Consider the following 23,807-nt stretch of genomic DNA (forward strand, 5'->3'; position numbering starts at 1 on the left):
ACTCAGCTGTTGGAGACTGGACAGCCTTGTATCTTCACACCCTCCTACCTCCAACCGTTGCTCAGTGATTTCTTAATTCTCTCTCTAGTTGTAGGGCTTTGGTTCATCTAGACCCACAGCAACTCTGCTCACTGTTCTGTGTTTCAGTCTCAATTTTGATGTGGTCACAAGAGGATGAGTGAAGATTTCTATCATCTATGCCATTTTTGCTCAGTACCAAAAGAAATACTTTTAACTGAACTAATTTAAAAGATTAAGGCAATCCATATGAAATTGACATTGTTATAAGTCAAAAAAGTTGATCGTCGATTTCATTTAGTTAGACCTACTAGTATATGGATAACACCTACCATCTCTGAAGCTAACGATATTCTTCATTCTCTTTAAATGCTTTATTAATTTGTAGCACATCGATACTTACAGGAAGAGAATGATATCATCAGTTTTCTCAGCTACCTCTGAGAAAGTCATAAGATGGAGAAGTTGTCAGTACTTGATTTCTTCATGCAAATATTTTATTCCTCATTTTCCTCTATGGCAGGTACATAATAATGCCTTAGGCTATCTATAACACCATATTTAAATGTCTCTAAACCAACAATGTGCAGTGCATCGGATATTTTATCAAGGTGACAGCCACCTTAACTTTCCAAAGCAAGTCTCCATCCATCCCCATCACCTTCTCTCATTCATTTATTTATTCAGCAAATAGTTCTCAAATATTTCTTCCAGACTGGGACTTGAGGATACAAAGAAAAGATACTCAGCTCCCACTGGTGGCTTTTGTGACACCTAAATGGTAATGATACCTCATTCCACAAGATGGCACTCTTAATTCTTCTTTGTATTCCTTTTTCATCATGATGAAAGGCCTTATTTTTTTCCATTGTTGCAGAACACATAGAACCATGACTTGTTTCACTATTGTTGTAGTTGACTGCTCATATGAACAAATTTCATACAATGCATTAGAAACTTAGTTTTGTCAGAGAAGTTCAAATGTTACTTTAGGAGAGGGTGGATGTTGTAACATGAGGGCATGTTGTGATGTGAAAATGTGGGTACCTTCTCTTATTGCTAGTCCCTACCCTGGAGGAGCACTCTGGATTAAGGAAAAGAAGGGAAGAAAGCTGCATGTAACACTGCAGGAATGTGCACCAAGCCTTGGGGAGCTCAGTTGGCCCCAGCACTCACCTAAAGCTTCCCAGGGAAGTAGATGCTCCAAATGCATCTAGGGAGTTCTTCTTACTCAGTTTCCCATCCCAACTATTTTTACCTGGACTAATTCCAGAGGCCTATGCCCCCTGCCTCATCTGGACCCTCTTTATGACAGCACAGGATTGAGCTGAGTTTGTCAAATTTTGATCAATGATTTCACTTCAAGGAAACAGCATAAGGGTAAAAAAGTATAAACATGATAGTAATAGTCATTGAATACTGTGTCCCAGGCAGTTTGCTAAGTACTTTGCCTAGCAAATGTATCTCATTTAATACTCCCAAGAATCCTCTGAGATATTTTTATTTACAAAACAAATACTTACGTAACACCTGATTCTAAGCTCTTTACAATATTAATTCATTTTAATTAACCATTATAACATTCCGATGAGAATATATGTTATTATCATCTTCCTTTTACAGTAAACTTATGACACAGAGGAATTAAATGACTTGCCAAAGTTCTCACAGCTTACTGAAGTGCAACTGGGGTTCATAGCCAAGGACATCAAACTCCAGGAACTGGCCTCTTCTGCTATCTCTGTTTCATAGGAAAATAATTTGACCTGTCAGTCAAGAATTCCTCAAATTCCTGCTACCAAATCTATATACTTTGCTGAATGTGCATCTTCTCTCTTCCTCACTTCTTACTAAAGCTGATATTCTCATCTATGTTCTGAGTCTTTTTCTCTTAGCCTTTTGTAGGACCTCACTCTATTGACTGTTCTCTTTTGCTTACCTTACTGCCATTTAAAACATATATTTGGACTTTTGGTCTAGACAAGATAATGTAGATACATCTCTCCCTGCTCTTCCATACAAAATACAGCTATAAATTCTGGGAATAATGTGAGAGGCAAACAAAGGAGAACTCTGAAAGGTGCCAAAAGGAAGCTTAACTGGTCTAGGATCCCAGACTTGAGAAACAAGATAATGGCGAGGTGTCCTTTGACTGCTGTTAACCAAGGGAAAGTGACCCAGACCAAGCATTTCCTGATCCCTAGATGAATAAAAGAAGGCAACCCAGGTAGGCTTGTTTCTTCCCCAGATAAAATGGTAACCCCTTTTGCAACGTCAGGAAAGTCTGGTGGCACAACAAGGAGGCCTAGTCCAGAGAGCTTCTTTGTCCAAATAAACTTGCCACACCCCTCCCCTCTTTGAGAGATACCAGGTTGCCAGGCAACACCATTTAGGAGGATCCTATTCCAACAAGTACTTTGCACCATAAGCATTTTTGTGCCCACGAAGGGTACAAAGGGACATAGGACTCCATTCCCTTGCCAGGGCAGGTGGGACCCAGTCATGATAAGCAGCTTTCCCAGGAAGCCTCTTCAACCCTGTGAGCTTCAGAAAACACTGTCCCCTTAGGCAGCACCAGCAGGAACCAGTTGGAGCTCCCATGGCATAGATAAACCAAGTCAATCAAAATAACACTGCAAAGGTTTTAAAAATTAAACTGCCACTGGAACCACGGCCCATAGAATAAGCCAGGACCTGCACGCCAAACTGAAACAGAGTGACTGCCTACTAGAAGGAAATATTTCAGTAGGATCCAGAGTGCCCTAACACATTAGCCAAAATGTCCAGGACAAAATAAAAAGTCATCTGTCACACAAAGAACCAAAAAACCACAACATGAATAAAAAAAAAGATAACTAATACCAACACTGAGATGACTTAGATGTTAGAATTATCTGACAAGGGTTTTAAAGCAGCCATCATAAAAGTATTTGAAAAACATTTACAAAGTCTCTTGAAGTAAATGAAAAAAATATATAGACAATTCAAAAAAAAGAAATAGAAATTATAAAAAAATAACCAAATGGAAATTATAGAAATAAAAAGTACAGTAATATAAATAAAAAACTTGCTGGATGGAATCAATAGTAGAATGGAGAGGACAGAGGAAAGGATCAGGGAACTTGAGAATGGATTAACAGAATTCACACAATATGAACAACAAAGATTAAATAGACTGGAAAAAATATAACAAAACCTCAGAGACCTGTGGAAGAAAAATAAAATATCCAACATGTATATTATAGGAATCCTAGAAGAAGAGAAAAAAAGTGGAGCTTAAAAGATATGTAAAGAAACAAGGGCTAAAACTTCCTACATTTGGTGGAAGTTACAGCCCTACAGATCAAGAAGCCAAGCAAACGCCAAATAGGCTAAAACCAAATGCATACCAAGACACATCATAATTAAACTTCTGACAAAGAAAGACAAAGAAGAAATCTTGAAAGCAGCCAAAGAGAAACATCTCATTACCCACAGAGGAACACCGATTTGAATGACAGCAGATTTTTCATCTGAAACCACGGAGACTAGGAAGGATTATCGTAGTATTTTTTGAGTACTGAAATAAAACTCTTCTCTGAGCAAAGCCATGTGAAAAAAAAAATGGAAAACAAGCTACAGACTGAGAGAACATATTTGCAAACCACATATCTGACAAAAACCATCTAGAGTATCTAGAATACATAGAGAACTGCCAAAACTCAACAGTAAAAAATAAAATAAACCAATTAAAAAATGGACAAAAGCCATGAACAGACATTTCACTGAAGAAGATATACAGATGGCAAATAAGCACATAAAAAGACATTCAAAGTCATTAGCTATCAGGGAAATGTGAACTAAAACCATAATAAGATACCCCTATACACCCATCTAAATGGCTAAAATAAAAAAAAATGCAAAATTCTGTCGATAATGCCAAGAAGCTGGATCACTCATACATAGCTGGTGGGAGTGTAAAATGGTGCAGCCACTCTAGAAAATGGTTTAGCAGTTCCTTAAAAAAATTAAACATGCAACTAATTACCATATGACCTAGTAATTGCACTCCTGGGCATTTATCCCAGAGAAATGAAAACCTATATTCATCCGAAAACCTATATACGAATGTTTATAGTAGCTTTATTTGTAAGAGCTAAAACCTGATAGCAGCTCAGACATCCTTTAATGAGTGAATGGTTAAGCAAAGTGTGGCATATTCATACTGTAGAACTCAACAGTAAAAAGGAATAAACTATTGATACATCCGATATTTGGGCGAATCTCGAGGGATTTATGCTAAATGAGAAAAGCCAATTCCAGAAGGTTATATACCATATGATTCCATTTATAGCCTTAATTTATAGCCTTCATTAAATTACAAAACTATAGGAATGTAGAAAAGAGTAGTGGTTAGGGACTGAGGGGAAGTGCTGAGAGGGATGCAGGAGGGTGGTGAGTGTGGTTATAAAAGGGCAACACGAGGGATCCCTGTGTTGTAACTGTGCAGCGTCTTGACAGTGGTGATGCATATACAACTTGCACAAGTGATAAAACTGGACAAAATTTAACAAACATATATTCAAATGAGTGTAGGTGATGCTGGAGAAGTCTGGGTAGGCCTGGTGTTTTATATTAGTGTCAGTGTCCTGGTCAGGATATTGCAGGATATGACTATTGGGGGAAGCTGGGCAGGTTGTATAAAAAAAAATCTCTCTGCGTATTGTTTCTTAGAACTGCATGTGAATCTACAATTATCTCAATAATAATCTCAGTTAAAAAATATAGTCAAGTGTTGCTCAATTTTAAAGTCTTCACTTCCTCTCTAGCTACCATCTAAGTTTTCAGTTTCCCTTCACAGCCACCTCTGACCATTTTGTCCCAACTTCCTCAATGCAAAATCAATTCTCAAGCCACCACTATAGATCCTTAACATTCCAATGAAATGGCTTTTATCAAAGTCAACAATGATCTTCTTGTCATTCTATCCAATGTTCACCGTTCTATCCCACCTTTCTCTCTTGATGTAACAACATGTTGACTATTCCTTCCCTCTGGAAACACTCTTTGCCCACCCCCTACTTCACTGGCCACTCCTTAATCTCACTTTTGGGCTCCTCTTTATCTATTTATTTTCCTTCCATAGTAATCTCATTCTAGTAATTAACTTTATCAAGACCTGCAAGGTACTGACCTCGCTACTTTCTCACTGTTCTTCATCTACACCTCATGCCTTCACTTCACTCTATCCAGATGTTAGGTTCAGCAATCCATCATTCTTTTCATTGTCTTGCAAACAAGCTTAACTCATTAAATTCTCTATCACATTTGCTTTGTGAAGTCTCAACTTTAGTCAACTCTACTCTCTGCCTACTTCATCCCTGTATTTAGCAGATGAATATCGCCTGAGAAAAAACACACAGCTGTGTTGACAGGTTTAATTTTAAAATCATGGCCATAAATTTCAAATGAGCCTGAACATCCTACTACACTTGCTTTAATGTTCACATTCCCACTCTCCAAAACTATTTCGCAGCTTTTTCTCATGTTTCAAAACTACAAACACATTCAACACCAAATCTTTCACTCACAGATGATATCCTTGCCTCACTTAACTGGCAAAGCAGGAGCACTACAGTGAAATGTCCCTGCTTCTCTCTGTGGCTAACTCCTCCACTTGTGCTTGGTATTCGGCCCATCTCCTCTAGCCTTCTCAGGGGTTCCCCTCCTCTGGTTATTCCCCCTCTTTCTTGCCTCCTAAATTTCTCCTTCTCTGTCTGATCATTTTCATCAGCAAATAGGCATGTCATGCCCTAATTATCACCTATTTTTACAAAATAATTCCTTTTATCCCACATCTCCATTCCAGCTGCCACCTTGATTTCTCTGCTCCTCTTCACAACAAAATCTCTTATAAGTGGTCTATAGTCAGCATTCCCACTCTTAATCATTCTTTTTTCCCTCAATTCTAATCCAGTTTCTGTCTCCACCACTGTATATGCACTGCTTTTGCCAAAACTATCAATGACCTTCGTGTAATCAAAGTCAGTGGTCTTACTTGACTCCCAGCAGGACTTGACACAGCTGACTACTGCATCCATTTTAAAACCTGTTCTTCCTCGGGGCTTCCAGGACACTTCATTTTCCTGGTTCTATTTCTATCTCACTGGCCTCTCCTCAATCTGTTTTTCGGCCTTTTTCTTCTCACCCTAAGTGACCTCATTCAGTCCTATAGCTTTAAATATTATCTATGTGTGGATGACTGTCAAGCTTACATTTCCACTTGTATAGTTATCTGCCTACTTGACATTGTTATTTGAATGTCTAATAAGGTACCTCAAAACTGACATGGTCAAATCCAAACTCTTGATTCTTCCTGCAACAATCTTCTCCCTCAGCCATTCTCAGTTGCTCACATAAAAAATTTAGGATCGATTCTATTATTTTTCTCACCGTATGTTCAATTCTTGCACAAATCCTTCTTACTCTACCTCCAAAAATGTATCCTGATTGTATCTACTTCTACCCATCACTGCTATTACCATCCTGATCTGATCCACCATAGCTATTTGACTTAAAGAAAGTACATTTGATATTTTGTTTTCTTCTTAGCTTCTTTAACTCCCTACCATTCATTCTCCTCAGCATCAGAGGGATTGTTTCATAAACTATATAAATGTCTAACCAATGTACTCTATAGTTGAAACTAATAATAAAATAAAATGCTAAAAAAGATTAAGAAGTATAAAAATATATATCATGTGAGAAAAAAATTAAAAAAATCATTCATTTATTTTCTTAACATCTTCCAGGGACTACCCAGCAGACTTAGAATACAATTCAAACTCCTTTTCCTACCTATTTTTCCAACTAGTCCTGTGGGAAAAGACAGGGAGGAATTTTAGTCTTCACTTTCCAGGGGAAAAAACAAAGGGAGAGGACAAAGGAACTAACATATAAATACCCAGTCTGTATCTGCACCTGAGGAGAAGAGGGCTGTTTTATTTAATAGCAGGAAATGAAAATCCCTTGGCAGTTTTTTTTCCAAGTATAGGTCAATCCATCTGCTAATCTGGGCCTTCTCTGGGGGACTGCTTTCCAATGAACTTCCTACCTCCAAGAGTTTCCTAGAATCCCTTTTCCCTCATGTCTTTACCTCACATGTCCTAAAAAGTTTCTCACCACCTAGCCAAATGTGACCATCATTCACTACCAAAGGAAAGGTACTGAAAACACTGGACTTCTGTCTTCTGGTCCAGTTAGATCTGCCACTAATGAGCTCTGTGACCCTGCGCAAACCACTTGACCTCACTGAGCCTTAATGTTGTTGAAATGATCCCCGTTAATGTGAAAATTCCACCATCAACTGCTAGTTTTCAAGTCACAACATATCACCAATTCTACTAGCATCAGGACAAATAGAGGAAATGTAATACGTAGTTTAGAGAAAAACAAACAGACATTGGGCATTTACTTGCTTTTTCTTAGAAAATCTTTATGCTTAACTAATTCTTTGATCTTTCAAAGAAATCTTCAGCTCCTGAACCAAATTGCCAACATCTGCCCACTTATTAGCTTATAATTTGCAACAGTTTTAGACTAATTTCTTTAAAGTAGTGGGTCTTGCTTGACGTTTCAAAAGAGATTTCTCCTCATTATCTGCAGTGTGAAAATGTTTTTAAAGAAATTAAATAAGGAATGATGAATTGATATTTGAATTAGCCCTTAATCAGCCAGATGGGGCTGTGACTCCATGAAGCCATGGCTCTGGCAGCCCATATTGGGCTGCACAGAGAAAGTAGGCTGGGCAAACCCGCACTGCTCGCCCAGTGCCCAAACCTGAGGCCTTCTAAGCCTCTCTGCCTCAATGCCTTCTGTCCTCTCCTCCACTCTATCCATCACCTGCTCCTAGTGAATCGACCTCAGAAACATTTTCCAGAAAGGTCCAGGTCCACAGGACCAAGATTTTCTCCTTTCACCTTCACCCACCTTATGCTTTTTGTATTTTCACACTCTATGGCTTTGTCCTTTGCCTTTACTAAAATCTCTGCCTCTAATACCCAGGCTTCGTTCTCATTCATCTTCTCAAATGCAGCTGAAGAGTCCCTTCCTCTAGGAAGCAGCCCCTCCCCTTCTGCAAGGCATAGGCATGCTTCTTCCCCTGTACTCTCACAGAAGTTTGTCCATATCCTTCCAAAAATGCACAACAGTGCATCACAATAACTTTTAGAGTTTACTGGTTAATGCTGAATCTTTGAGTCTTCTTTAGTTCTGTATTGCCAGCATCTGTCATAAGGCCGGTGCATTTTTCAAGTACTGAGTGTTTATTGAATAAATGAGCACAAGAATGGAGCATCAGAACATAGATTTGCCCATTCAGGAAACAAAAGTTGTATATCCTTGACCCAATGTCTGGTACGATGGTAAGTTCTGCCTTCTGTATGTCAAAGCGTTATTTGGATGTTTTATTTAGGGAATTCCTTTTCCTCTACTATCAGTTGTACTATTGCATTTGAACTGATATTAGAAGACCTAGGCTGTTGTTTTATTTAACTGCAATCAAAGAAGGAAGTAACTCCTCGATTATTGTCCTGGAAAGCTCCCTCGGTGGTCTGAATTTTAATATCTTGATGTCTGCAGCAAAACTTTAATTTCTGTACAAAGCAAGATATTTATGAACAGTCAAGTTGCTTTTGTCACTCTAATGACCCTAATTGGAATTTGGCAGTAAAACAAGAAGGAAAACTCCATGAGCATTCGGCGAGAAAAGCGAAATGCAATTAAAAAGGGTTCATTTGTTAGTTGTCTACATTTCTGCACTTATCCCCAGGACATTTTTAAAATCTAAAAAAATTGACAGGAAAGACATTAGCTTTGATCTGTGGTCTTGATATCAAAATGTTCACCATAGTTAAAGTGTTTGTTCGTTAAAATTTAATTCACCCCCAGCTTCTTTGTTCCTTTCTAAACTTGAATTTATGCAATTTCACCCAAGAGTGAAGATGACTTAACTGTATCCCAAGAATTAATTTTCAGGGACATAAGTTGAGTGGTGCTTCTAGTTTCTCATGGTAATACCATCTTTCCCCTTCTAAGCTCAACCTTCTCTTCTGGAGGCTCCAGATGCATCTGCATTGCTTCATAGTGCTTGGTAGGATGTCTGGCATATATTTGGCCTCTGTAAGTTGTGACTAATGACAACAACAACAATAATAAATTTAATAAACATGCATTGACACCAGCTATATTTTTCTATACATCTTATTATTAAATCCTAACATCTCCACAAGGCAAAAGGTATTATTTCTATTCTGTGGATGAGGAAACCGAGGTGTAGAGCATCCTGACTCAAATTACATGGTTGGTGGGTGGCAGAGTCAGGAAACAAGCCCATGCCTCTCTAGCTCCAAATGCAAGGTATTTTTTCTCTCTTACAGGAGCCTCTGACCAAAGTAGATTTCTTCTTCTCATTTCTATTTTGAAAGTGAGTAAACTGAGTTCTAGAGAGGTTAAAGTAACTTGTCCAAGGTCATATCACTAGAAAATATTGGAATAATTTATAACCCAGTTCTGTCAGACTCCTAAGTACATAAAATCTCTCTTAAACTACCATTGCTATAAATGGATGTACCTGGTTGGCCTGAGACTGATCTTATGGGATGTCAGTAGAGTCTGAGGACTCAGGGGCATGATGGGTGAGGGGCGATATTCAAAAAGGTAAGAGTGGAGAGGAGCTGCAATCCTATCTTCATATTCCTAGTGACTCGATTTGGCCTTTGATAGCTTGATTCCCTGTAGCTCAGAGCACCATTGGGAGTTGTTAACTCTCCTGTAGTAAGTTAAATGGCGATTTCCCCCAATACACATCCACGTCCTAATCCCTAGAACCCATGAATATTGTCATATTTGGAAAAAAAATGATCTTTGCAGATATAATTAAATTAAGGATCTTGAAATGAGATCATCCTAAATTATCTGGGTGGGTCCTAAATCCAATTACAAATGTCCTTACAAAAGAAAGGTGAAGGATATTTGAGACAGGCAGAAGAGTAGACAGGAGAGAAGGAGGTGACATGAAGATTCAGGAAGAGGGCGAAATGATTCAGTTACAAGCCAAGGATCAGGAAGGAATGCCTGGAGCCACCAAAAGAGGTAAGGAACAGATTTTTCCCTAGAGCCTTCAGAGAGAGTGAAGCCATGTGAACAACTGGATGTTGGATTCCTGGCCTCCAGATACATGAAAAAATGAAATTCTGTTGTTTTAAACTGACAAGTTTGTTATGGCTGTCACAGGAAACTAACACACACCCTGAATATGGTTCTAGGAGACACGCAAAAGGAGAGCTCTGTCTACCCCTAGGGCTAAGTAGTTTAATCATGGCAATACCAAACCAGGGAATCCAAGATGCTGAGAATCCTGGCCAAGCTTCTTGAACTATAAAGCACAGAGAATAAGTGGGTAGCAGTCAGAGCCTGGCAAAGAGCCTATGATTAGAAACACTTGGATTAATAGGTGTGATGGGAAAATCTTGACAGGTGTGAACGTAAGGATTCTAACTAGGAATCAATACCATTTCAGATGTATTAGCCTATAAACATGAGGACTTCAGCTAGGCATCAATTAGGATAATCTGCCCTACCTTCTGAAGCTGCATAATTTGGAGAAATGAGCATGGACTTGTCTAAAAACTTTGGGTTTGAATTTGGTCCTGTCCAAGGTCACGTGGTCATTGAACTGACGTGACTAGAAAGTTTCTCAGTTTCCTTATCTTTGAAAATCAGACAATGACAAGAGCTATCTCATTGAGATGTCAGGATTAAATTAAATATGTCAAATTTACATGTAATATCACTGGCACAAAATAAGAGCTCATTAAATGGCAGCAGTCATTATGTCCAGCCATGAGGCCTCATACTGCTGCTCTACGATGGCCATCCTTTCCCTGAGCTGGCTCAGGAGTAAAGGACGAGCTCTAATCTCACACCCAATGTTGTAACCTAAGTGGGAGATGACTCAGAGCAACAGCCTCCTCTCCATCCTGGACCCAATTCTCAAAGTGGGGAAATGGTGAAATCTCATGGATTTCATAACTCAGAAAAGAGGTGATGGATTCTCACTTTATCTGCTAATTGTTTCTCTGACTTTATTGCAAAATTGCTTGGGTGAGTAATGTGACTATTCCCAAACATTATTATTTTTTTTGTAGTGTAAGGTAAAATTTAGTCACATTTATAAATTGAATGATTCATAGAGATTAAATTTCTTTAAATGAAGTCAACAGAATGATACAAGCTGCCATCACAGCTAATGGGCTGGATTTGGTCATGATATTCAGTGATAGTATCCACTTGAGTGGCTTGGAAGATTGGATGACGCAAGGGACACTGCGTTTGGAATGAGTATTTACTATGAAGTCATACTTCATTTACGTTGTGACATCAAATGACTCAATTCATTTCATCTATTACTCTGTTCACAGGACTTACCTGCAGTCTAATCTGTCAGATTCTTTCAGAGGTGTTACAAGTTAGAGTCTGTCAGCATGACAAGCAGTCTTTTTATTTCTATTGTTCAGTGTTCTTGCATTCTGGGATTCTGACAACTGAGAAAACTCCTGTGATTTCTTATGTAATCATGGGGAACCTCAGAGGCGAAGAAACTGACCTACTGTCCCAAAGGCAATAATTCTATTTTCAAATATTCTCCAGGGAAAGAGAGGTCAGGATAAAGTGAGCATAATTCAGTGTACTTTTAACGGTCTCTATTACTGTTACCAAGTCACAGGTTAACTCCCACTTTAGAATGTCAGTTATCTAAAAGAGATAAAAAAAAACAGAATTATAAATAACTCCAGCCAGGAATAATATAATGCATGTGTTTGTCCTTAACTGAAGAGGTATTTTGACATTTTGTTCTGTGCCTGTCATCTTAGAGTTTCTCCACAGAAGTACACAAGAAGTCAAATTCAGGCAATCCAAGTGAGGTTTTATTCATTCTGTTGGGAGTTCTCTTTACAACTACAAACATTGGGTATAAGAAGGGTCAAGTTATTCCCTCAAGAAGCTAAACTGTAGGTGGAATGGAGCCAAATTAATTAACTCCTACATAGGTTTAAGCTATTTATAAACCTGAGAAATAAGCACAGCCTGGATTTCCAAGTGCCTCTAGTTAACACACTTAACTCTTTATTGACCAGCTAAAAATACTGAGATCCTCACTTCTATGCTAGATAAATTTGCTTTAGCCAAGTCAGTTCTGCCATCTTCACTTAAATGTTAACACTATAAAATTTGACAAGAATGCCTACAGTCCTAAAATAAACACAATGAATCTAGGCTAGGTTCTACCATGAGTTATTCATGTGAGTAAGTGACAGACCTGTGAATCGAGATCAATCAATGGCCATCATGCATTCTTGGCAAATAACACATTAATAGCAGATTTGGGGCAGGTGAGCCTCAGGAGCCTCTGTGGTCTAAGATATGTTACACATTTTATAAGATATATGTTTGGAAACACATAACCCATGTTATAAAGACAATTTTGGAGATGATTCTTTTAATAGTCAACATGGCACACATAAGGGTCGCATTTCAGTTGAGTTCAGAAAGCCCTTGCACAGGCAAGAAAAAATTATAGGACTGGACTATGCCAGACGAGTCTGGAAAAGTGGACCAGAGTAATAAATATAATTTATTGTCCAAATCAGGACATTTTTGAGGGTGAAATGGGGAGCTATTAATAATTACATCAACATCAATACCTATAAGGCAGGAAAGGGCACTGCAGATATTATAATTCATATTAGTGACCGAGAGATAACATCTTGCACAATGCCTGGCATGTAGTAAAGTTTGACAAAGGTTTGTTGAATGACTAAATAAAAAAAGTAAAATTATATTGCTTTACTTCTCCAAAGGCTTTTAGTCACTGATCACTGGGGTTGTTATACCATTATTAAGGACTTGGTGGTGATGGTCTTAATTCACTTGGGTTATAATAAAAGGAGAAAATGGAATTCCAACCACCAAATCCAATTACTTGGTATCAGCTCTCACCTTCCTTGATCTTTTGAAATGTCTAATATTATTGGCCGACCCCTCTTTTACCTTGGTTTCCATGACACTTTGCTGTCTTGGCTCTCTTCTTACTTTTTTGATCACTGTTCCCTGTCTACTTCTATTGGTTTCTTTTTCTTCCTCCATGCTAAAAGCAGATAGTCACAAGAGATCCATCCTTAACCCCTTGTTCTCTTTTTCAATATGTGCTCCCTTAGTGGTCTCATCTACTCCTGTGTACTACTCACATAATTCTCAAATTTTGGCTTTCCTCCAAAGCAATAATTCTGCAATGCAATGTTCAAACTGTACCTCAGATCCATAATATTTGAAGCAGAACTCAATATCTTAAACTAACTCTTACTTCTGGTTTCTTTTTGTAAAGGGCACCTGCATTCATTAAGGGGCCAAGGCTTGAAACCCCAGGCTCACCATTTTTTTCTTCCCACTCTCTGAGCCACACATCCAGGACAATGCTAAGATCTCCTGGACCATTTGTCTAACACTAATGCAATCGCTTTGGTTCAGGCCCACCATCTCTTTTTTGATATAGTGTATCATCCTCCTAATTAACCTTTCTGCCTTCATTTCTAGCTTCCAAATTCAAATCACTGAGATTTAAAGTTTCCTCTATTTGAATGTCAAGGCACCACCTATCTTAGGTGCATAATTACTATTCCTGGGTGGGGTTGAGGGTGGTGACTCAGAAGTGATCCAAGCACTAGGTAAAGAATTCGAGTAGAAACTTCTATAATCCTTTCAGATGGCTAGCAGAGCAGGTAGGAGATAAGGGCCTGGAAATTGAGTCAGAATGAGCACCCAGACTTTTGGGAGGTAAGAACTGCCTCATATTCATTGGGGCCCATTTCGTTCATCTCTACATGGGCTAGTCTCTTGAACATTCTTGTTGTCCTAGGTGGGGGTCTTGGCAGTTCAGACTGAACCTCCTGGATTTCTAACCTCACAGCCTACTGACATCCAAATAAGCAGCACTTAAAGAATCTATTTTGGAGGCCAAGTTGATGTGGGGTACTTGAGCCCCAGAATGTGATTATAGGTTAAGAGTTTATGAAACTGGTAAGATAGTGCCTCAGTTATCTAAAACACCACTGTTGGGAATCTCCTGTCCATTGCAGTCATCTATTTGCACATGACTGGCCGACGATGTTTTTGTCTGGAGTCCTGGTAAAGCTTTTCTCTCGTCCTCACAATCCCACAGTGTTTCAGAAAACTATCAAAAGCATAGCCTTCACAAAAGTACCACTTTGCAGCTACATTTGCTTCCTGCACAGCAGAGTCAGTCTTTTGATTTGATGCTAGATGGAATGGTAGTACTGAGTCTGATTTGGGACTGAGAAGCAAATAAAACAACAACAACAACAACAACAACAACATCCACACTCTGGAAAACAGTATCCACTTTAGTAGAGACAGTGCCATCACTTCTGCCTGAGTTCCAGAAAGGAGCCTGTTCTCCAGGTGATCCTCTGAAGAGAGGCATACGTCACCACGTTTAGAGTTAATGTGCTTTATAAAACCTGACACACTTTGCTCCCACAGAATTTAAAATTTCTTCTTCATTCACTTAAAATATCCTTGGCTGCCTAACAAGGAAAAAGTGTTGAAGCAAAGTGCTTCTCATTTATTCTCTCAAACCCGTTTCCTTAGTTTATTAGTACTGTTTACTTTACTGTTGTTGATAGTTAGGTTCTTCAAAAGTGGCATTACATTTTCCCATAAAATGCTTTCTATCTCATTGTCACAGCTCCTCCACAATACTTGCCCAGTGATGCTTTTCACCATAATTCTTGATCGCAAATTAATCCAATATTATTTTTATGTCTGTGGGATGTGTATGCGCACACACACACTTACACACATACACACTTGAAACCACACACATTATCACAATCTTCATCATTCATAAAAAGAGAATCATTGACATGATATATCGCTCTATACACTTCATGTTCTCTGCCGCATTGTCAATTTGAGTTCAGTTCTTTTTGTATACATACAGCCTATTTTTAAAAGGCTTTTTTTGCAATTCAAATCTACGTTCTCTAAGTATATCAGAAGAAATAGTTCAGTCTTGCTTTGTGCTATATTGCGGTAAGCTTTGAAACAGATGAATATTCAATTTTTGAGACTGTCTTTCTACTGAACTACATTCAAGTAATTTTATCCCTGAAAACACATTCTCTTCTATCATCTAACCTCAATATTTAATCAAAAGACCCCCACATTACTTTTGAATAAATATTGGAATGTCAATTTAACAGTAGGGAAAAGGTTAACAATATTATTTCATATTACCTAATGTCATCATGATTCATTTGTGGTTAAAAAGAAAGACTCATAACAATTATTTGTTGATACTAACCAAATGGAAAGGCAGATGATTTAAGTAGCTACAAAATTGATGTCAGATGTCAAATTAACATGGGTTTATATATGTTATATAAATACAAATTTGAATATGTATAACCTCTTATACTTCCATCTTTAAATAAATAGAATTGGATATGGATAACAGTAACCATCTATATATGATGACTTTGGGAAATATATATACAAAGTAATATCAGATGCCAAGTTATTTTCAGATATTCGTGTCTGAGGAAACCTCTTTGTTTTCTGTCCTCAAAAACTTTCAAAATTCTTTGCTGTATTTTCAGATACTTGATACATTACATCTGAAATAGAGTGAACTGAAATAATAGCACAAAATATGTAATGAAAACAAGCACAAACATACATTGAGGAAAGAATCTAAATATAAAAATGGCTGATGCTCTTATTAAATTGACTGTATTATTTAGATGCAATATTTGATGGGACCTGTGCTCTAGCAATCTAAAGTGAAGGGCAGGAGTGGCAGAATCTGTTAGGCTCCAAAATCTAATTAATCCTGTACTAAGTGGCCAGAATGAAACACAAATTAAAATTTTATGATTCAAAATGTATACGGCCAGTTGAATACTGTAAATGTTGGGACCTAACCACTCTTAATTCTGGAAGGAAAGGGGAAATGTTGGAGCACTATTAAAATCTGGGATGGCTGATCACCTTCATTAAAAAGTCTACAAGCTCTGTCCATCTTTGTGGCTCCAGGATGGAGCATGGTGCTTGGGACACAAGGGGTACTCGATAAATGGCTGTAAATAAAGGAATAGATTAATGAAAAAGATCCTTAAATAACATCATTGTTTTCCAAAATACTCTTTTAATTATTTAATTCAGTGGTGAATGTATATATTCCATTCCATGTCCACTTACTCTAGTTACTTTTGTTTTTATTGTTGAAGGCTATTAATCCCCATAAAACTCATATTTTTCTTGCTATATGACCCACCTAATCATTAAAATAAACACATTGACTGGGAGTAAAAATAAAATTCTTTTTAAAAAAATCCCAACTTAAGAAGAGAATCTAGTCAAATTAAGAGTTTGAATCTATTGTTTGAATCTATTATTTGTACTTTTTAGTACAATGAATTTCAAACTTTCTAAAAAAGAAACAATATGTAGCACTCAAAATATAAAACAATTAAAAGCAGTGCCAGTCTGCATGGGGAGGTGGCCTTTAGTCCTGCCCTGAATGTATCTGTCCCCTAACTGCATCAACTCTCTCCTAGCACTCTGCAGCTCAGAACCCCTATGATTCCCAAGGACAGTTTGAAAACTACTGTTTTAGGACATCCCTTCAGCAAAGCTAGAGAAGGGAAGCTGAGTTCTATCTCAAGGTGGCGATATGAGGACATGAATTTGGCGCTGAACAACATAGATGGACTTGAAAGAATGTATCACAAGGTAAAATGAGCAAGAGCTATAATCAGATTTGGTGACTTCCTAGAATAGCACAGCCTGTGCTCTTGTTGGTGGCAGCTGCCTTAGCAGAAACACGCAACCTGCTGTCTATAGTCATAGTGCATTGTCATCACTTCCAAGTGCAAGAAGTGCTTTTCTCCCCATGTGCCCTTCCACCTGCACATCTGTATTTCCTTCTACCTGAAGGAAATATACTTGAGAAACTTCTCCACCTGAGAAACTGAGTGAGGAAACCATTCTGCATCCTGGTCCAAACAGATAGTGTAATCCCAGAAGGAGGTGATTATCTCCGGTAATAGAGATAGGCCACAAATATTTGAGATTCTTTAAAAGTCATATGCTCATGTGCCTCCATTATCCATTCCATATCCCTTAACCATGAGCAAAAACACTACAGCAAAATTGGGGCATTTCCACCCCAAAGCAAAGTGGAGTACAGCACCCAGGGCACTCTCAGGTATGTCAAAGTCATCAAGTCAAGCCATACTGAAGTATACTCTCACAGAGGACTAAGGCTACATTGTATTTTATCAGATCTTTGAATACTCACACCCTTCCTTTCTCCCTGGGCATAGCCTTCAAGACCCAGAACAAATGCTACCTCTTGCAGGAAGCCTTACTGCAGGCTTCAATTATCTCTCTCTTCTCAGGCCTTCATTTGCATTTATCACTTCTACCACATCTCTTTTTTTAAATTGCTTACTTTTGCTTCTTGGATTCTTCTAAAATGGTGTCCTGCCTCCCAAATCAGACTAGAGGCTCCATTAGGATGGACAGTATATATACATAATAATGAACCACTTAGCTCTGGGTCAAATCACTAAAAATCAATCATAAAGGTGAGAGCTATGAACAATCAATAGCTTTATTATTGACTTGTCCCTTTATTTCCACATTCATAAAGCCAACTGCATACCAAATATCTTCACTTCAATGTTTAGGAGGCATTTCAAAATTGGCATGATCATAAGAGGATTCTAACTTTCCAATCCCACCACTAGTCCATCCTGATTTTCACCCAATATGCCCTATCTCTGTAAATGGTACCATAATCCCCTCAGTTATTCTAACCCAAAACCTAAAGTTCATCCTTCATTCTTGGCTCTCCCTCATCTCCTACATCCAATCCATCAACAAATCTCATTAATTTCACCTATAATATATATTCCAAAGCCAATTACTTTCCATCATCCCCACTATCACTCTAGAGTCTAGGGCAAACCACCATTGTCTTCTGCCTGTACTTTGCCAGCATCCTCCTAATTGAGCTCTCTGCTTGGGCAGTTATCCCATTTATAGTTCATTCTCTCATTCTCATTCTCTTTTTCGGTACCCTTTCCTCCACCCCTTCCCCATTCCCCACAAACTCTTTGGTCAACTAAAAGTTTCTTAGGAAATCAAAATTGAACCAAGAGCTGCTCCTTGTCACTTTTCTGTTGCTTCTTGCTCAGCGTTGCTGAGCTCCTGAGACCTATTTATCGAAAGATGTGTTTTCTCTTCCCTCTCGCTAATATCTCCATATCTTTCAACAATTCTTCATGGCACATGCTTTTTTGACCCCTTGACATCTCTGGGTGTTCTCCTCCAGATTCTCCCTAATTTGCCCATGTTTCTGTTAATTTAGAATTCTTCACAAATAAAGAGAGAGCTACCTACAAGTTGTTCCAACAAAAGCAGTGCACTGCTTGCCTTGATCTGGTCGCCACAAGTGCTTTAATGAAGCTTGGGTGAATATCCCATTTTAACAGCTGCTAAATAGAAAGTATTGACTCCTGTTAAGTGAATGGGTCAATCTAGATACCTCCACCAGGTATCAAAAGCGCTGCAGCTAATGCAGTTTTTATGTGACATTTACCTATGTAATTCTACTTTTGAACCTCGGTAAAGAATTTTCTACACTTGTTGAGTTTATATGAAAATTCTAGACCATTTAACTATTCTCTTTGATTTTAGCAACCTGCTCTCTGCCTTCATGAAGTCAGTGATGAGACTGAATGAATAAATGAGTTAATGGTATACTAGGACGTTCTTGTCTTGGAATATAATTGGAACAAGTCTGGAATGATTGATTTTTTTCTTTTCTACTTGTAATATATATAAATTGCATGAGCATCAAATATATTTCTCATGTTTTGAATAATTTCAATTTTCCAAAGAAAAATCTAATTTTCTGAAAGGTTTTATACTCATAAAAGACACAGAAGTAGACTTGAAGAAATGGAAAGGAGGAATTCCCTTGTTCTTTGATAGGATGGCTCAATAGTATAAATGGGTCACTTCATTTATAAATTTAATTTATACACTTATATAATCTCAATAAAAACACCAACAACATTTTTTTATAGAGTTAGACAAGTTGTCACTGAACCTCATGTGAAAAAATTAACAATAGCCATGAAAATACAAAAAATGAAAAACCATGAGCAGGTACTAGCCCTATTAGACAATAAAACATATTATAAAGCCACTATAATTGAACAGGTGTGGTACTAGCAGATCAATAGAGAGATCAGTGAAAAAGGATAGAATGTTCAAAATTAGACCCAAGTAGATATGGAACTTTAGTACACAATAAAGATGATATAGTAAATAACTAAAGCAAAGATAGACATTTTGATAGATGGTGCTGGGACAAAGTTTAGCCATTTGGAAAAAGATAAATTTGATCTGCAGTTCACATCACATATAAGAGTAAGTTCCAAATGGATCAAGGATCTAAATGCAAAGTGAAACCATTCAGGCAGTAGAATAAAATATGGGTAAATTCCTCTTTAACCTGGGTATAGTAAGATGTCTTCTATCTAGAATTCCAAATCCAGATAAAATAAAACGAATGATTGTTAAATCTCACTGAATAACAACAATTTAAAAAACTAAAGCATGTCAATAAATACAAAATAAAAAGATGACCTACAAACAAGGAGAAATATCCACAACATATATGACAAATAAATAGCTATCTCTAATATATAAATAATCCTTAAAAGTTGAAGGAAAAAATCTCGGATAGAAAAATGGCCAAATATGAAGACAACTCACAAAAAAAGGTATTAAAATGGTCTTCAAGCTTATGAAAAAAAATCACCTTTACTCATAATAAATGATATACAAGTTATAACTACATTAAGAATCCATTTCTCACCTATCAGATTGACAAAAATTTTCACATGTAACACTCCGTAGGTGAAGCTTTGGAGAAACTGGTACTCTCATATATTGCTCATAGGAATGTAAATTGGTACAAACCTTATGAAGAAAATCCGGCAATATTAACCAAATTATAAATGTACTGACTGACCTTTTGACTCACCAGTCCTATTTATCAGGATTTACCCTGAACACATATCTCCAACAATATGAAAATACATAAGCCTAAGGTTATTTATTGCAGCACTATAATTGCAAAAATTTAGGGAAGAGTATTACTGGAGTGCATTGTTCTGTGACTTTACTGGATATCTGAAATCATGCCAAAATTAAAAGTAAAAGAAAAAAATGATTTTTTTTCCTCTTAAGCAGGGGTCCCCAATCCCCAAGCGACAGACCAGTACTGGTGAGGAACCAGACTGCAGAGCAGAAGGTGAGCGGCAGGCAAGTGAGCGAAGCTTCATCTGTATTTGCAGCCGCTTCCCAGCGCTAGCATCACTGCCTCAGCTCCACCTCAGATCATCAGACATTAGGTTCTCATAGGAGCACCGGTCCCCGGTGCCAAAAAGATTGGAGACTGCTGTTCTAAGGAGTCTTTCATGAATTTCTCAGAAATCTCATTTGTTATAGTATTCATCTCACATTGCATTTTAAAAATAATTAGAGATTTAAGTCTTTGAACATATATGTGAACAGAATATTCAACAAATCATTAATCACACTGTTGAAGTCCTCTTCAGACTGACAATAAATTCTAGAAGTCAATCAGTCAACACCATTTATCTTAGGAATTCCTCCTGTGTGATGAGTACCCCAGGAGGTACTGAATGATATTAAGGTAAAAGTGATGGAGGTGATCTGCTTATTCTTCTATGTCTCCCTAAATTTAGTCATTGAGTATTGTGAGTCCTGCTTAGCCAACTTAGGCATACTCAAGGGCAGTAAAAGCATGGCTGCAGAAAATGGGCTTGTATCCTTCTGTATGGGAAGGATGACAGGCCTCAAGCCCTTATTCCCTTAAGTTTTCTACAGATTAATGTCGTCAATATGGGCCAGATAAAGACTTAAGAGCATGCTTCATTTGAAACTCAAAGAGCAACATCAAAACCAGTGTTTCTTATTCCCTTTTAAAATGCAAAAGCTACCTATAGATCTCTCACACTTTTTCTGCATAAATTGGCAGGCTAAATTCTATAAAATTTAAGAATAAGTTCCAGATGGATCTTTGCCACTTCTCTGTAGGGAACATGTATGCTTTCTTTTTTAAAGAAATGTCAGTGTATCAGAGAGGCTGTAGAGACAAATATGCAGAGAAATGGATGAGAAATTAGGACAGTTGTAACTGCTAACATCTCTTCCCACTTAAAGATGGCATGATTATATGGTTTAATTTCTCTGAAAAATTCCTGATCCCTCTAAAAGAAGAAGTAATTATATGTGCTGCCTTTGTGCCTCCTCCAGTCTTGTACTTAGGCCACCAGAGTGAAATTAAAGATATACATGTTTGTCTACAACAAGGGATGGCAAACTTTTGCTATAAACAAATCAAACAGTAAATATTTTAGGTTTTAATGGCCATATGGTTTCTGTTGCAACTACTCACTTCTGCTGTAGTAGTGTAAAACAAGCCATGAAAATAAATGGGTATGGCTGTGTTCCAATAAAATTTTATTTAGCAAAAGAGAGGATTGGTGGGATTTCGCTTAAGGGCTATAATTTGCTGACCCCTGATCTATGACATTCAGAACAGAGGCTATGTCCAAAGTCCTAATGTCCCCAGTTCCAGCACAGTACCTGGAATCCTCAAAGATGATCAATAACCAGTTGTTCAATGAGTATGTAGTTAACCACAGAGTCAGATTGTGTGGTTATGCCTGGAAACTTTAATACATCACATATCTCGCAGAGTGGAAGTATAGAAACAGGCCTACTCATAATTTCAATCCAATCATTAATATCTGAATAACTTGTATAGAGTCCCTGTCCATTTCTGCTTGAATATGAAAATGCCTCACTTCTTAAAGTATCCAAATTCATTTTAGGAAGGCCATGCCCATTTGAAAAAAAAATCTTATATTGAGTCAAAATCTCTTTTAATTGGTCCTGGCACCTCTGCATCACAGTACTAAAATCATAAACTATGGGCCAGAAAGGACCTTAGATTTTACCCTGTTCATGTTCCTTATTTTACAGATAAGAAATGAAGGCTCAGGGAGATCTAAAGAGGTGTTCACGGTAGTCCAGACTGTCAACAGAACTCTGGGAGAGGCAGTTTGGTGTGTGCTGGCATCCCTGGCTGGATTCTCTGCAGATTTGGTTAAAACAAATCATCTTTGGTTTATTTCTGGAGTACTGTTTCCTTTTCTTTCCCCTTCCTTCAGCAAAAATAATTTTCTTAAAATGAATCTTATAATAAAATGGGTGGGACCGAAATATCCAAAGTGGTTCAAAATTACTTTATACGGAAAAGCTATCATTTAGAATTGAAGGACAGATAAAGAGTTCCCAGATAAGAAAAAGCTAAAAGAGTTCATTACTACTAAACCATTATTGCAAGAAATGTTAGAGGGACTTTTTTAGAAAAGAAGAAAATAATTAAAAACATGAATAATAAAATGGCAATAACCACATATCTATAATAATTACTTTAAATGTAAATAGAGTAAATGTATCAATCAAAAGACATAGGATGGTACTCACTTTGACAGCACATATACTAAAATTGGAACAATGCAGAGATTAGCATGGCTCCTGCACAAGGATGACACACAAATTTGTGGAGTGTTTCATATTTTATTTAAAAATGGGCAGAAGATCTTATGGTATTACTCCAAAGAGGAAATACATATGGATAATAGACATATGAAAAGATGCTCGGGTCACTCATCATCAGAAAAATGCGAATTAAAATTAAAATTAAAACCACAGTGAAATATCACCTCATACCTGTCAGAATGGCTATTATCAATAAATCAAAGAACAAGTGTTGGTGAGGAAGTGGAGAAAGAGGAACCCTTGTACACTGTTGGTGGGATTGCAAATTGGTACAGCTGCTATTTAAAACAGTATGGAAATTCCTAGAAAGATTAAAAATAGAACTACCTTATAAACCAGCAATTGCACTTCTGGGTATTTATCCAAAGAAAACCAGAACACTAGTTCATAAAGATCTATGCACCCCCATGTTCATGGCAGCACTATTCAGAATAGCCAAGATATGGAAGCAACCTAAATGCCCATCAACAGATGATTAGATAAAGAAGTTATGGTACATCTATATAACGGAATATTACTCAGCCATAAAAAATGAAATCCTATCATTTGCAAAGACATGGATGGACCTAGAGGATATTATGCTGAGTGAAATAAGTCAGAAAGAAATATAAATATTATATGATTTCACTTAAATGCAGAATCTAAGGAACAAAAGAATAAACTAAACAAAAACAGACTTATAGATACAGGGGAGAATCTGATGACTGCTAGAGGGGAAGGGGGTTGGGAGACTGGGAGAAAAAGGTGAAGGGATGAAGAAATGCAAATTAGTAGTTACGAAATAGACCTGAGGACATAGAGTACAGCATAGGCTGTACAGACAATAGTATTGCAATGACTATGTGTAGAGCCAGATGGGTAATAGAGTACTCAGGGGGATTACTTCATAACCAATGTACTGTATCCCTGAAACTAATATAAAAAATGCACATTAGAAAAACATCATATGATCCTATCAATACATAGAGAAAAAGTATTTGTTGAACTCTAGCATCCAT

At 37.5% G+C, this 23,807-nt stretch overlaps 1 protein-coding gene and 1 non-coding gene across 3 annotated transcripts in view; one reads left to right on the forward strand and one right to left on the reverse strand.

Annotated features, from left to right (window-relative positions):
• The window catches only part of FGF13 (fibroblast growth factor 13), a 457,427-nt gene that overhangs the window by 131,719 nt on the left and 301,901 nt on the right, over window positions 1-23,807 (reverse strand). The window lies entirely within an intron of this gene.
• Window positions 22,727-22,830, forward strand: LOC118608134. Its single transcript, XR_004952932.1, has one exon. It is a non-coding gene; the product is annotated as a U6 spliceosomal RNA (small nuclear RNA).

Source organism: Rousettus aegyptiacus, unplaced genomic scaffold (genome assembly GCF_014176215.1).
Source record: "Rousettus aegyptiacus isolate mRouAeg1 unplaced genomic scaffold, mRouAeg1.p scaffold_m13_p_9, whole genome shotgun sequence".
Taxonomy (NCBI): Eukaryota; Metazoa; Chordata; class Mammalia; order Chiroptera; family Pteropodidae; genus Rousettus; species Rousettus aegyptiacus.